The sequence below is a fragment of the Leucopleurus acutus genome (genome assembly GCF_964270905.1).
Source record: "Leucopleurus acutus genome assembly, chromosome: 1".
Taxonomy (NCBI): Eukaryota; Metazoa; Chordata; class Mammalia; order Artiodactyla; family Delphinidae; genus Leucopleurus; species Leucopleurus acutus.
The window spans coordinates 99,518,443-99,534,116 of NC_139142.1; positions in this window are offsets into that span (position 1 = coordinate 99,518,443).

Sequence of the window (15,674 nt, forward strand, 5' to 3'; positions counted from 1 at the left end):
GTACAGTTTTTCTAGGTTCCACATATATGCATGAATATACAAGATTTGTTTTTCTCTTTCTGACTTACTTCACTCTGTATGACAGTCTCTAGATCCATCGACGTCTCTACAAATGACCCAATTTCATTCCTTTCATGGCTTAGTAATATTCTATTTTATATATGTACCACATCTTTATGCATTCGTCTGTCTGTGGGCATTTAGGTTGCTTCCATTACCTCGATATTGTAAATAGTGATGCAATGAACATTGCGGTGAATGTCTCTTTTTGATTTATGGTTTTGTCTGGGTATATGTCCAGTCCTGGGATTGCTGTATCGTATGGTAATTCTATTATTAGTTTCTTAAGAAACTCCATATTGTTCTCCATAGTGACTGTATCAATTTATATTCCCAACAATAGTGGAAGAGGCTTCCTTTTCTCCACACCCTTTCCAGCATTTGTTGTTTGTAGATTTTCAGATGATGCCCATTCTAACAGGTGTGAGGTGATACCTCATTGTTGAGTCCATTTCGTTGAGCAAGGGGTAGGTCTTGTCTATTACGTATTTGGCTTATGGAACGGTATCTGTGCTAATTTCAAACTCTGGTTTTATGCAGCACCCCAACTCACCTTTCCCCTTAAGCAAGCATAAGTTGGTTTTCTAAACTTGAGACCCTGTTCTGTTTTGTAATTCAGTTCATGTGTAGCCAAGTTTACATTCCGTGCATTAGTAATACCTTATGATGTTTCTTTTTCTGTGTGACTTATTTCACTTAGAATCATCATGCCTCAATCCACTCATTATGCTGGTACAGGCCTGGTGACACAGATTTCATTGCTGAGTGGTATTCTGTTGTACATAAGTACCGCAACTTCTTTATCAATTATTTGTTCTCTGGGATATTTAACTTGTACTGTAGAAGAGGCTCCTGTAAACAGAGCCGTTGTAAATTTTGGGGTGGCTGTGTCTTTTTGATTTTAATTTCCCTAAGCTATAGGACCATAAGTGGAAATGCCCTAGACTCTGTTGCTTTGTTTTTCAGATGTATCAGGAAACACCATACACTTCTCCAGAGTGGCTGTTGGCAATGTACATCCCGCCCATCAGCATAACAAGGCTCCTTTTTCCCCATGGCCTGTCTTGCCTTTCTGGATTTTACACTTTTCTCAGATGGCCCTTTAGACCGGGGGGAAGTGACACTTCATAGTAGTTCGGATTTCCATTGCAAGCTTGCTTGGTTTGCCAAAAAGGGCGTATGTGTTTGTTCCTGAATATATTCAGGAACAAACTCATACGCCCTTTGTTGCCAAGTGCATCATTGTCGATGTTCTGCCTCTTTTCCTATGCTTTAAATGCAAATCCAGTCTACCTCCTGAAATCGGTTTCCTGCAATTCTGCCCCGCTTTCAAGTCCTCTTCGCAGCCTTACTTCAATATATTTTTGGACGTTATCTGTCATTTATAACTCTGCAGGTTTGTGAATTACAGGGCCCCTGAGCTCCTTTCTTCAACTCGCTTTCTTGTGAGCTGACCGCAAACCCGCAAGACTGCTTCAGGCCCTAATCTGCTTCTGGCAGGGCACGCTGAGCCTTTGGTTAATTCCTCTTCCTGGTGGGAAATGAGAGTTAAATTTGCCCGTCCAGACACCTACCTCACTCTCAACCCCTTGGTGATGTGGGTCCTCTGGTTTGTGGCCACTTTTGCTGGGTTCCTCACCTTTCGATGATGTGGCCCCCCTAGTGTGAGGACACTCCTGCTTGGTTCTCATCCACGTGGTTATGTGGACCCCCTGGTGAGAGTCTGTTCCTGGCTTTGTTCCTCACCCACCTGTGAGGGAGACCCTCTGCTGATAGGTCACTCCTGCATGGCTGGCACACATTGCCTTGGTGAAGTCAGCCGTGTGGTGGCAGTTGGAGCGTGCTGGGAATCTCTTCCCCCCGGTGATGAGGGCCCTCTTGCATCAGGCCCTGACTGCTGGGCTCACCAACTTTTCTTAGTGAGCCCAGTGATGCTTTGGCACTCCTCTTAGGATCCCATCTCCATGGGGATGTGGGCCTTCTGCTCTGAGGTCCCAACGGCTGGGTTGTTCACATTTTCATGATGTGGGCTCTCTGGTGTTAGTTCACAGAAGCCTGGATCCCATAGCCTCTGTGCTCTTGGCCGCCTGCTGGGAGGTTCCAACTGCTGGATTCCTCACTTTTTTAAATTTTTGGGCCCTCTGTTGTGAGGATCCTCCTGCCTGCCTCACTCCCAGCCCCTTCGTGATGTGTGTCGTCTGGTTTGAGGCCACATGTGCTGGGTTCCTCACCTTTCGATGATGTGGGACCAATGGTCTTAGGAGACTCCTGCCTGGTTCACATCCCCTTGGTGATGTGGGCCCTCTGTTGAGAGTCTGATCCTGGCTGGGTTCCTCACCCATCTGTGAGGTGGGCCGTCTGATGTGAGGTCACTCTTGCCTGGCTTGCTCACCTCGCCTTGTGGACATGAGCCCTCTGGTGGCATTTGGAGCCTGCCGGGAGCCTCCTCTCCTCGGTGATGAGGGCCCTCTGGCATCAGGCCCTAACTGCTGGGCTCCCCACATTTTGTGATGTGTGCCCAGTGGTGCGAGGACACTCCAGCCAGGTTCACATCCCCATTGGGGTGTGGGCCTTCTGCTCTGAGGTCCCAAAGCCTGGGTTGCTCACAGTTTCATGATGTGGGCTCTCTGCTGTTAGTTCACTCCTGCCTGCATCCCATAGCTTCTGTGCTCTGGACCGCCTGCTGGGAGGTTCCAACTGCTGGATTCCTCACCTTTCTTATTCTTTGGGCCCTCTGTTTTTAGGCTACTCCTGCCTGCCTCACTCCCATTCCCTTTGTGATATGTGTCCTCTGATTTGAGGCCACATGTGCTGGGTTCCGCACCTTTCGATGATGTGACCCCACTGGAGGGAAGACAGTCCTGACTGGTTCCCATCCCCTTGCTGATGTGGGCCCTCAGGTGAGAGTCTGATCCTGGCTGGGTTCCTCACCCTTCTGTGAGGTGGGCCCTCTGCTGTGAGGTCAATCATGCCTGTCTGGCACACGTCACCTTGGCGACGTGGGCCCTCTGGTGGCAGTTGGAGTGTGCTGGGATCCTCCTCCCCTCGGTGATGAGGGCCCTCTTGCCTTAGGCCATAACTGCTGGGCTCCCCACATTTTCTGATGTGCGCCAAGTGAGTGAGGAGACTCTTGCCAGGTTCCCATCCCCATGGCGATATGGGCCTTCTGCTCTGAGGTCAAAACGGCTGGCTTGCTCACAGTACCATGATGTGGGCCCTCTGCTGTGAGTTCACTCCGGCAAGGATCCCTTATCATCGGTGCTCTGAGCCGCCTGCTGGGAGGTTCCAACTGCTGGATTCCTCAACTTTTTTATTCTATGTGCCCTCTGTTGTGAGGCTCCTCCTGCCTGCCTCACTGCCAGCCCCTTGGTGATGACTGTCCTATGGCTTGAGGCCACATGTGCTGCGTTCCTCACCTTTCGATGATGTGACCCCACTCGTGTGAGGACACTCCTGCCTGGTTCCCATCCCCTTGGTGAGGTGGGCCCTCTGGCGAGAGTCTAATCCTGGCTGGGTTCCTCAACGTTCTGTGAGGTAGGTCCTCTGCTGTGAGGTCACTCCTGCCTGGCTGGCACACGTCACCTTGGAGACGTGAGCCCTCTGGTGGCAGTTGGAGCGTGCAGGGCGCCTCCTCCTCTCGGTGATGACGGCCCTCTGGCGTCAGGCCCTAAATGGTGGGCTCCCCACATTTTCTGATGTGCGCCCAGTGGTGCGAGGACACTCCAGCCAGGTTCCCATTCCCATGGGGATGTGGGCCTTCTGCGCTGAGGTCTCAACTCCTGGGTTGCTCACAGTTTTGTGATGTGGGCCCTCTGCTGTGAGTTCACTGTGGCCTGGATCCCATAGCCTCGGTGTTCTGGGCCGCCTGCTGGAAGGTCTAAATGCTGGAATCCTCACGTTTTTTATATTATGTGCCCTGTGTTGTGAGGCTACTCCTGCCTGCCTCACTCCAAGGCCCTTGGTGATGTGGGTCCTCTGGTTTGAGGACACATGTGCTGGGTTCCTCACCTTAAGATGATGAGGCCCCACTGGTGTGAGGATAATCCTGACTGGGTCCCATCCCCTTTGTGATGTGGGCCCTCTGGTGAGAGTCTGATCCTGGCTGGGTTCCTCACCCATCTGTGAGGTGGGCCCTCTACTATCAGGTAACTCTTGCCTGGGTTGCTCACCTCGCCTTGTTGACATGAGCCCTCTGGTGGCAATTGGACCCTGCTGGGAGCCTCCTCAGCTCTGTGATGAGGGCCCTCTGACGTCAGGCCCTAACTGCTGGGCTCCCCAACTTTTCTTAGTGAGCCCAGTGTTGCTCAAGCACTCCTCTTAGGTTCCCATCCCCATGGGGATGTGGGCCTTCTGCTCTGAGGTTCCAACAGCTGGGTTGATCACAATTTCATGATGTGGGCTCTCTGGTGTTAGTTCACTGTGGCCTGGATCCCATAGCCTCTGTGGTCTTGGCTGCCTGCTGGGAGGTTCCAACTGCTCGATTCCTCAACTTTTGTATTCTATGGGTCCTGCGTTGTGATGCTCCTCCTGCCTGCCTCACTCGCAACCCCTTCGTGATGTGGGTCTTCTGGTTTGAGGCCACATGTGCTGGGTTAGGCAACTTTCAATGATGTGGCCCCACTGGTGTGAGGACACTCCTGCCTGGTTCCCATCCCCTTGGTGATGTGGGCCTTCTGGTGACAGTCTTATCCTGGCTGGGTTCCTCACTCTTCTGTGAGGTAGGCCCTCTGCTGTGAGGTCAATCCTGCCTGACTTGCACACATCACCTTGGCGATGTGGGCCCTCTGTTGGCACATGGAACCTGCTGGGAGCCTCCTGCCCTCGGTGATGACGGCCCTCTAGCATCAGGCTCTAACTGCTGGGCTCCCCACGTTTTCTGATGTGAGCCCAGTGATGCCAGGACACTCCTGTCAGGTTCCCATCCCCATGGGGATGTGGGCTTTCTGCTCTGAGGTCCCAATGCCTGGGTTGCTCACAGTTTCATGATGTGGGCTCTCTGCTGTTAGTTCACTCCTGCCTGCATCCCATAGCTTCTGTGCTCTCGGCCGCCTGCTGGGAGGTTCCAAATGCTGGATTCCTCACTTTTTTTATTCTTTGGGCCCTCTGTTTTTAGGCTACTCCTACCTGCCTCACTCCCATCCCCTTTGTGATGTATGTCCTCTGATATGAGGCCACATGTGCTGGGTTCCTCACCTTTCGATGATGTGGCCCCACTGGTGGGAGGACAGTCCTGACTGGTTCCCATCCCCTTGGTGTTGTGGGCCCTCTGGTGAGAGTCTCATCCTGCCTCGGTTCCTCACCCTTCTGTGAGATAGGCCCTCTGCTGTGAGGTCACTAATGCCTGGCTGGCGCATGCCACCTTGTAGACGTGGGCCCTCTGTTGGCAGTTGGAACCTGCTGGGAGTCTCCTCCCCTCAGTTATGAGGGCCCCCTGGCATCAGGCCCTAACTGCTGGGCTCCTAACATTTTCTGATATGTGCTAAGTGGTGCAAAGCCACTCCTGCCAGGTTCCCATCCCAATGGGGATGTGGGCCTTCTGTTCTGAGGTCCCAACAGCTGGGCTGCTCACAGGTTCATGATGTGGGCCCTCTGCTGTGAGTTCACTGCGGCCTGGATCCCATAGCCTCGGTGCTCTGGGCCACTTGCTGGGAGGTTCCAACTGCTGGATTCCTCAACTTTTATATTCTATGGACCCTGTGTTGTGAGGCCAGTCCTGCCAGCCTCATTCCGAACCCCTTGGTGATGTGGTTCCTCTGGTTTGAGGACACATGTGCTGGGATCCTCACCTTTCGATGATGTTGTCCCACTGGTGTGGGGACACTCCTGCCTGGTTCCCATCCCCTTGGTGATGTGGGCCCTCTGGTGAGAGTCTGATCCTGGCTGTGTTCCTCACCCTTCTGTGAGGTGGGCCCTCTGCTGTGAGGTCACTCCTGCCAGGCTGGCACACATCACCTTGGCGACGTTGGCCCTCTGGTGGCAGCTGGAGCCTGCTGGGAGCCTCCTCCTCTCGGTGATGAGTGCCCTCTAGCGTCAGGCCCTAACTTCTGAGCACCCCACGTTTTCTGATGTGAGCCCAGTGATGCCAGGACACTCCTGTCATGTTCCCATCACCATGGGGATGTGGGCCTTCTGCTCTGAGGTCCCAATGTCTGGGTTGCTCACAGTTTCATGATGTGGGCTGTCTGGTGTTAGTTCACTCTGGCCTGGATCCTCTAGCTTCTGTGCTCTGGGCCGCCTGCTGGGAGGTTCCAACTGCTGGATTCCTCACCTTTCTTATTTTTGGGCCCTCTGTTATGAGGCTCCTCCTGCCTGCCTCACTCCCAGCCCCTTGGTGATGGGTGTCCTATGGTTTGAAGCCACATGTTCTGGGTTCCTCACCTTTAGATGATGTGGCCCTACTCATGTGAGGACACTCCTGCCTGGTTCCAATCCATTTGGTGATGTGGGCCCTCTGGTGCGAGTCTGATCCTGACTGGGTTCGTCACACTTCTCTGAGGTGGGCCCTCTGCTGTGAGGTCATTCGTGCCTGGTTGGCACACATCGCCTTGGCGACGTCAGCCCTCTGGTGGCAGTTGGAGCCTGCTGGGAGCCTCCTTCCCTTGGTGATGAGGGTCCTCTGGCGTCAGGCCCTAACTGCTGGTCGCCCAAAATTTTCTGATACGTTCTCAGTGGTGCGAGGACACTCCTACCAGAATTCCATCCCCATGGGGATGTGGGCCTCCTGCTCTGAGGTCCCAATGGCTGGGTTGCTCAGTTTCATGACATGGGCCCTCTTCTGTGAGTTCACTGTGGCCTGGATCCCATGGCCTCGGTGCTCTGGGCCGCCTGCTGGGAGGTTCCAACTGCTGGATTCCTCACTTTTTTATTCTATGGGCCCAGTGTTGTGAGGCTACTCCTGCCTGCCTCACTCCGAGGTCCTTGGTGATGTGGGTCCTCTGGTTTGAGGACACATGTGCTGAGTACCTCAGCTTTTGATGATGTGGCCCCACTGATGTGAAGACACTCCTGCCTGGTTCCCATCCCCTTGGTGATGTGGGCCCTCTGGTGAGAGTCTGATGTTGGCTGGGTTTCTCACCCTTCTGTGAGGTGGGACCTCTGCTGTGAGGTAACTCCTGCCTGGCATGCTCACGTTGCCTTGGCAATGTGAGCCCTCAGGTGGCAGTTGGAGCCTGCTGGGAATCTCCTCCCCTCAGGTATGAGAGCTCTGGATAAAACACATATGCCCTTTTTTGCCAAGTGCATTATTTTCCAAGTTCTGTCTCTTTTCCTATGCTTTAAGAGCTACTCCCGTGTACGTTCTGAAATCAGTTTCCAGCAATTCTGCCCCGCATTCAAGTCCTCTTCGCAGCCTTACTTCAGTATAATTTTGGATGATAGCTGTCATTTATAACTCCGCAGGTTTCTGAATTACAGTGCCCCTGAGCTCCTTTCTTCAACTCGCTTTCTTGTGAGCTGGCCGCAACACCGCAGGATCTCCTCAGGCCCTAATTTAGTTCCAGCATGGCACGCGGAGCCTTTGGTTCATTTATCTTCCTGGTGGGAATGAGAGTTAAATTTGCCCGTCCAGACACCTACAGATAGTCTCCCATTGCTTCTCCTTATTCCTGTTCATCTTCCGAAGAAATTGCAAACTGGGCCAAACAGGAGGTTAAAGGCACTGACTCTCCAAGTGGGGAGAGTGTTAGTAAAGCATCTGGAATGTTGCACCCGAGTACCAGGGAAGAAAACGAGACACATTTGAACACGTTTCCCGATCACACGGTGGATCATACTCTGGGTTCCACATGCATGTTTTAGCTGAAGGAAGAATCCCTTAAACCTGGAGAGTTGAGACCCATGGAATGGGTACCATGCAATATGACTTCAAAGGGTCTGCATTTGCTCACCTAACCTCACCAATCCTATCACTGCTGCGTTTATGCCGCTGTACACACGCTTGATTCTCTTTCGGAGACATATAAATCCGTAGGTTTTAAGATTATTTCTAGTCAGGTATATTCTTAGGCGTTTAATATGGGGTGTTGAGTCCACTTCGTTGAGCAAGGAGTAGCTCTAGTCTATTGCATATTTGGCTTATGGAACAGTATCTGTGCTAATTTCAATCTCTGGTTTCATGCAGCACCCCAACTCACCTTTCCCCTTAAGCAAGCATAAGTTGGTTTTCTACATTTGACACCCTGTTCTGTTTTGTAATTCAGTTCCTGTGTAGCCAAGTTTACATTCCGTGTAGTAGTGATATCTTATGATGTTTCTTTTTCTGTGTGACTTATTTCACTTAGACTCATCATACCTGCATCCACTCATTATGCTGCTACGGGCCTGATGACATAGATTTCATTGCTGAGTGATATTGCATTGTACGTAAGTACCACAACTTCTTTATCCATTTTTTGCTTTCTGTGATATTGAACTTGTACCGTAAACGAGGTTCTTGTAAACAGAGCCGGCCCAAACTTTGGGGTGGCTGTGTCTTTTTGATTTTAATTTCCCTAAGCTATAGGACCATAAGTGGAAGTGCCCTAGGCTCTGTTGCTTTGTTTTTTAGATGTTTCAGGAAACACCATACACTTCTCCAGAGTGGCTGTTGGCAATTTACATCACGCCCACCAGCATAACAAGGCTCCCAGTTTTCCATGGCCTGTCCTGCCTTTCTGGATTTTACACTTTTTTCAGATGGCCCTTTTGACCGGGGGGCAGTGAGACTTCATAGTAGTGCAGATTTCCTTTGCAAGCTTGCTTGGTTGGCCAAAAAGTGCGTATGCGTTTTTTCCTGAATATATTCAGGAAAAAATGCATACGCCCTTTTTGGCCAAGTGCATCATTGTGGACGTTCTGCCTCTTTTCCTATGCTTTACATGCAATTCCAGTGTACCTCCTGAAATCGATTTCCTGCAATTCTGCCCCGCTTTCAAGTCCTCTTGGCAGCCTTACTTCAATATATTTTTGGACGATAGCTGTCATTTATAACTCTGCAGGTTTGTGAATTACAGTGCCCCTGAGTTCGTTTCTTCAACTCGCTTTCTTGTGAGCTGGCCGCAACACCGCAGGATTGCTTCAGGCCCTAGTGTAGTTCCGGCACGGCACGCTGAGCCTTTGGTTAATTCCTCTTCCTGGTGGGAAATGAGAGTTAAATTTGCCCGTCCAGACACCTCCAGCTAGTCTCTCTTTCGTTCTCCCTATTCCTGTTCATTTTCCACAGAAATTACAAACTGGGCCAAACAGGAGGTTAAAGGCACTGACTCTCCAAGTGGGGAGAGTGTTAGTAAAGCATCTGGAATGTTGCACCCGAGTACCAGGGACGAAAACGAGACACATTTGAACACGTTTCCCGATCACACGGTGGATCATACTCTGGGTTCCACATGCATGTTTTAGCTGAAGGAAGAATCCCTTAAACCTGGAGAGTTGAGACCCATGGAATGGGTACCATGCAATATGACTTCAAAGGGTCTGCATTTGCTCACCGAACCTCACCAATCCTATCACTGCTGCGTTTATGCCGCTGTGCACACGCTTGATTCTCTTTCGGAGACATATAAATCCGTAGGTTTTAAGATTATTTCTAGTCAGGTATATTCTTAGGCGTTTAATATGGGGTGTTGAGTCCACTTCATTCAACAAGGAGTAGCTCTTGTCTATTGCATATTTGGCTTATGGAACGGTATCTGTGCTAATTTCAATCTCTGGTTTCATGCAGCACCCCAACTCACCTTTCCCCTTAAGCAAGCATAAGTTGGTTTTCTACATTTGAGACCCTGTTCTGTTTTGTAATTCAGTTCCTGTGTAGCCAAGTTTACATTCCGTGTAGTAGTGATATCTTATGATGTTTCTTTTTCTGTGTGACTTATTTCACTTAGACTCATCAAACCTGCATCCACTCATTATGCTGCTACGGGCCTGATGACATATATTTCATTGCTGAGTGATATTGCATTGTACGTAAGTACCACAACTTCTTTATCCATTTTTTGCTTTCTGTGATATTGAACTTGTACCGTAAACGAGGTTCTTGTAAACAGAGCCGGCCCAAACTTTGGGGTGGCTGTGTCTTTTTGATTTTAATTTCCCTAAGCTATAGGACCATAAGTGGAAGTGCCCTAGGCTCTGTTGCTTTGTTATTTAGATGTTTCAGGAAACACCATACACTTCTCCAGAGTGGCTGTTGGCAATTTACATCACGCCCACCAGCATAACAAGGCTCCCAGTTCTCCATGGCCTGTCCTGCCTTTCTGGATTTTACACTTTTTTCAGATGGCCCTTTTGACCGGGGGGCAGTGAGACTTCATAGTAGTGCAGATTTCCTTTGCAAGCTTGCTTGGTTGGCCAAAAAGGGCGTATGCGTTTTTTCCTGAATATATTCAGGAAAAAATGCATACGCCCTTTTTGGCCAAGTGCATCATTGTGGACGTTCTGCCTCTTTTCCTATGCTTTACATGCAATTCCAGTCTACCTCATGAAATCGATTTCCTGCAATTCTGCCCCGCTTTCAAGTCCTCTTGGCAGCCTTACTTCAATATATTTTTGGACGATAGCTGTCATTTATAACTCTGCAGGTTTGTGAATTACAGTGCCCCTGAGCTCGTTTCTTCAACTCGCTTTCTTGTGAGCTGGCCGCAACACCGCAGGATTGCTTCAGGCCCTAGTGTAGTTCCGGCACGGCACGCTGAGCCTTTGGTTAATTCCTCTTCCTGGTGGGAAATGAGAGTTAAATTTGCCCGTCCAGACACCTCCAGCTAGTCTCTATTTCGTTCTCCCTATTCCTGTTCATTTTCCACAGAAATTACAAACTGGGCCAAACAGGAGGTTAAAGGCACTGACTCTCCAAGTGGGGAGAGTGTTAGTAAAGCATCTGGAATGTTGCACCCGAGTACCAAGGGACGAAAACTGAGACACATTTGAACACGTTTCCCAATCACACGGTGGATCATACACTCCGTTCCACATGCATGTTTTAGCTGAAGGAAGAATCCCTTAAACCTGGAGAGTTGAGACCCATGGAATGGGTACCATGCAATATGACTTCAAAGGGTCTGCATTTGCTCACCAAACCTCACCAATCCTATCACTGCTGCGTTTATGCCGCTGTACACACGCTTGATTCTCTTTCGGAGACATATAAATCCGTAGGTTTTAAGATTCTTACTAGTCAGGTATATTCTTAGGCGTTTAATATGGGGTGTTGAGTCCACTTCGTTGAGCAAGGAGTAGCTCTTGTCTATTACATATTTGGCTTATGGAACGGTATCTGTGCTAATTTCAATCTCTGGTTTCATGCAGCACCCCAACTCACCTTTCCCCTTAAGCAAGCATAAGTTGGTTTTCTACATTTCACACCCTGTTCTGTTTTGTAATTCAGTTCCTGTGTAGCCAAGTTTACATTCCGTGTATTAGGGATATCTTATGATGTTCCTTTTTCTGTGTGAGTTATTTCACTTAGAATCATCGTACCTGAATCCACTCATTATGCTGCTACGGGCCTGATGACATAGATTTCATTGCTGAGTGATATTGCATTGTACGTAAGTACCACAACTTCTTTATCCATTTTTCGCTTTCTGTGATATTGGACTTGTACGGTAAACGAGGTTCTTGTAAACAGAGCCGTCCCAAACTTTGGGGTGGCTGTGTCTTTTTGATTTTAATTTCCCTAAGCTATAGGACCATAAGTGGAAGTGCCCTAGGCTCTGTTGCCTTGTTTTTTGGATGTTTCAGGAAACACCATACACTTCTCCAGAGTGGCTGCTGGCAATTTACATCCCGCCCATCAGCATAACAAGGCTCCCAGTTCTCCATGGCCTGTCCTGCCTTTCTGGATTTTACACTTTTTTCAGATGGCCCTTTTGACCGGGGGGCAGTGAGACTTCATTGTAGTGCAGATTTCCTTTGCAAGCTTGCTTGGTTGGCCAAAAAGGGCGTATGCGTTTTTTCCTGAATATATTCAGGAAAAAACGCATACGCCCTTTTTGGCCAAGTGCATCATTGTGGACGTTCTGCCTCTTTTCCTATGCTTTACATGCAATTCCAGTCTACCTCCTGAAATCGGTTTCCTGCAATTCTGACCCGCTTTCAACTCCTCTTGGCAGCCTTACTTCAATATATTTTTGGAAGATAGCTGTCATTTATAACTCTGCAGGTTTGTGAATTACAGTGCCCCTGAGCTCCTTTCTTCAACTCGCTTTCTTGTGAGCTGGCCGCAACACCGCAGGATTGCTTCAGGCCCTAGTTTGGTTCCGGCACGGCATGCTGAGCCTTTGGTTAATTCCTCTTCCTGGTGGGAAATGAGAGTTAAATTTGCCCGTCCAGACACCTCCACCTAGTCTCTCATTGGTTCTCCCTATTCCTGTTCATTTTCCACAGAAATTGCAAACTGGGCCAAACAGGAGGTTAAAGGCACTGACTCTCCAAGTGGGGAGAGTGTTAGTAAAGCGTCTGGAATGTTGCACCCGAGTAGCAGGGGACGAAAACTGAGACACATTTGAACACGTTTTCCGATCACACGGTGGATCATACTCTGGGTTCCACGTGCATGTTTTAGCTGAAAGAAGAATCCCTTAAACATGGAGAGTTGAGACCCATGGAATGGGTACCATGCAATATGACTTCAAAGGGTCTGCATTTGCTCACCGAACCTCACCAATCCTATCACTGCTGCGTTTATTCCGCTGTACACACGCTTGATTCTCTTTCGGAGACATATAAATCCATAGGTTTTAAGATTCTTACTAGTCAGGTATATTGTTAGGCGTTTAATATGGGGTGTTGAGTCCACTTCGTTGAGCAAGGAGTAGCTCTTGTCTATTACATATTTGGCTTATGGAATGGTATCTGTGCTAATTTCAATCTCTTGTTGTATGCAGCACCCCAACTCACCTTTCCCCTTAAGCAAGCATAAGTTGGTTTTCTACATTTGACACTCTTTTCTGTTTAGTAATTTAGTTCCTGTGTAGCCAACTTTACATTCCGTGTAGTAGTGATATCTTATGATGTTTCTTTTTCTGTGTGACTTATTTCACTTAGAATCATCGTACCTGAATCCACTCATTATGCTGCTATGTGCCTGATGACATAGATTTCATTGCTGAGTGATATTGCATTGTACGTAAGTACCACAACTTCTTTATCCATTTTTCGCTTCCTGTGATATTGAACTTGTACGGTGAACAAGGTTCTTGTAAATAGAGCCGTCCCAAACTTTGGGATGGCTGTGTTTTTTTGATTTTAATTTCCCTAAGCTATAGGACCATAAGTGGAAGTGCCCTAGGCTCTGTTGCTTTGTTTTTTGGATGTTTCAGGAAACACCATACACTTCTCCAGAGTGGCTGCTGGTAATTTACATCCCACCCATCAGCATAACAAGGCTCCCAGTTCTCCATGGCCTGTCCTGCCTTTCTGGATTTTACACTTTTTTCAGATGGTCCTTTTGACCAGGGGGCAGTGAGACTTCATTGTAGTGCAGATTTCCTTTGCAAGCTTGCTTGGTTGGCCAAAAAGGGCGTATGCGTTTTTTCCTGAATATATCCAGGAAAAAACGCATACGCCCTTTTTGGCCAAGTGCATCATTGTGGACGTTTTGCCTCTTTTCGTATGCTTTACATGCAATTCCAGTCTACCTCCTGAAATTGGTTTCCTGCAATTCTGCCCCGCTTTCAACTCCTCTTGGCAGCCTTACTTCAATATATTTTTGGAAGATAGCTGTCATTTATAACTCTGCAGGTTTGTGAATTACAGTGCCCCTGAGCTCCTTTCTTCAACTCGCTTTCTTGTGAGCTGGCCGCAACACCGCAGGATTGCTTCAGGCCCTAGTTTGTTTCCCGGCACGGCATGCTGAGCCTTTGGTTAATTCCTCTTCCTGGTGGGAAATGAGAGTTAAATTTGCCCGTCCAGACACCTCCAGCTAGTCTCTCATTGGTTCTCCCTATTCCTGTTCATTTTCCACAGAAATTGCAAACTGGGCCAAACAGGAGTTTAAAGGCACTGACTCTCCAAGTGGGGAGAGTGTTAGTAAAGCGTCTGGAATGTTGCACCCGAGTAGCAGGGGACGAAAACTGAGACACATTTGAACACGTTTTCCGATCACACGGTGGATCATACTCTGGGTTCAACATGCATGTTTTAGCTGAAAGAAGAATCCCTTAAACATGGAGAGTTGAGACCCATGGAATGGGTACCATGCAATATGACTTCAAAGGGTCTGCATTTGCTCACCGAACCTCACCAATCCTATCACTGCTGCGTTTATGCCGCTGTACACACGCTTGATTCTCTTTCGGAGACATATAAATCCATAGGTTTTAAGATTCTTACTAGTCAGGTATATTGTTAGGCGATTAATATGGGGTGTTGAGTCCACTTCGTTGAGCAAGGAGTAGCTCTTGTCTATTACATATTTGGCTTATGGAATGGTATCTGTGTTAATTTCAATCTCTTGTTGTATGCAGCACCCCAACTCACCTTTCCCCTTAAGCAAGCATAAGTTGGTTTTCTACATTTCACACCCTGTTCTGTTTTGTAATTCAGTTCCTGTGTAGCCAAGTTTACATTCCGTGTAGTAGTGATATCTTATGATGTTTTTTTTTCTGTGTGACTTATTTCACATAGAATCATCGTACCTGAATCCACTCATTATGCTGCTATGGGCCTGATGACATAGATTTCATTGCTGAGTGATATTGCATTGTACGTAAGTACCACAACTTCTTTATCCATTTTTTGCTTTCTGTGATATTGAACTTGTACCGTAAACGAGGTTCTTGTAAACAGAGCCGTCCCAAACTTTGGGGTGGCTGTGTCTTTTTGATTTTAATTTCCCTAAGCTATAGGACCATAAGTGGAAGTGCCCTAGGCTCTGTTGCTTTGTTTTTTGGATGTTTCAGGAAACACCATACACTTCTCCAGAGTGGCTGCTGGTAATTTACATCCCACCCATCAGCATAACAAGGCTCCCAGTTCTCCATGGCCTGTCCTGCCTTTCTGGATTTTACACTTTTTTCAGATGGCCCTTTTGACCAGGGGGCAGTGAGACTTCATTGTAGTGCAGATTTCCTTTGCAAGCTTGCTTGGTTGGCCAAAAAGTGCGTATGCGTTTTTTCCTGAATATATCCAGGAAAAAACGCATACGCCCTTTTTGGCCAAGTGCATCATTGTGGACGTTCTGCCTCTTTTCCTATGCTTTACATGCAATTCCAGTCTACCTCCTGAAATCGGTTTCCTGCAATTCTGCCCCGCTTTCAACTCCTCTTGGCTGCCTTACTTCAATATATTTTTGGAAGATAGCTGTCATTTTAACTCTGCAGGTTTGTGAATTACAGTGCCCCTGAGCTCCTTTCTTCAACTCGCTTTCTTGTGAGCTGGCCGCAACACCGCAGGATTGCTTCAGGCCCTAGTTTGTTTCCGGCACGGCATGCTGAGCCTTTGGTTAATTCCTCTTCCTGGTGGGAAATGAGAGTTAAATTTGCCCGTCCAGACACCTCCACCTAGTCTCTCATTGGTTCTCCCTATTCCTGTTCATTTTCCACAGAAATTGCAAACTGGGCCAAACAGGAGGTTAAAGGCACTGACTCTCCAAGTGGGGAGAGTGTTAGTAAAGCGTCTGGAATGCTGCACCCGAGTAGCAG